The sequence below is a fragment of the Neolamprologus multifasciatus genome, chromosome 15, assembly GCF_963576455.1.
Source record: "Neolamprologus multifasciatus chromosome 15, fNeoMul1.2, whole genome shotgun sequence".
Lineage (NCBI taxonomy): Eukaryota > Metazoa > Chordata > Actinopteri > Cichliformes > Cichlidae > Neolamprologus > Neolamprologus multifasciatus.
Genome location: NC_140453.1, coordinates 13,698,938 through 13,699,536, shown reverse-complemented (window position 1 = coordinate 13,699,536; position 599 = coordinate 13,698,938). Strand labels below are relative to the sequence as shown.

The following is a 599-nucleotide window of genomic DNA, read 5'->3' as shown; positions in this document are numbered from 1 at the left end:
AATTATAGGGACACGCAACGAGTGGCATTCATGCCCAGCAAACCTCCTCTCCTCAACTATCTCAATGTCCCTCTCCGGAGCAGCTCGAGACCCGCCCATTGTTTTCTTGCTTCCTCGTGATTGGGTGGAAGCGTTACAAGTCATTACGCGATTGGACACTTACAGTGGGCGACGATTTAGGTATGCGTAGCACTTGGCCGTGCCCGAAGTGAGCTTAAATGTGATCCTGTTGTGTTTTTGTCATTAGCCTGCAGATCATGGATCAAGCTGAAATAAATAAATAAACCTGCATAAATAGCAGGGGAATGTTAACAGGTGAGAGGGTAATTAAAAGCTTTAAAGACTCTCACTCGGTGATGGAAAACAACAGAAAATAAAATAATCCTCCAGGAAGAACATGCATTATTTCCACAATTACGCTGCACAAATCACGAAACAACTTTCATTAGATGGTACAGAACAGAATGTATGGGACAATTTGGGGGACAATGAAAATCAATACGGGTGTTAGTTTACTCAGAGGAACTGCAATTATTTCTTTTAGAAAATAATGGAGATATTCTTATTTTTTTCCCCAATCCGGCTGCATTTGTTTTCAT

General features: G+C 41.4%; 1 protein-coding gene across 2 annotated transcripts in view; it reads right to left on the bottom strand.

The window, feature by feature from the left end:
* The window catches only part of LOC146501747 (single-minded homolog 1-like), an 11,360-nt gene extending 11,299 nt beyond the window's left edge, over positions 1–61 (bottom strand). For both annotated transcript variants that reach the window (XM_085134112.1, XM_085134111.1), the window contains exon 1: positions 1–61. This exon is cut by the window's left edge. The gene's annotated coding sequence lies outside the window, so the exon portion shown is untranslated.
* Positions 62–599: the final 538 nt, after the last annotated feature.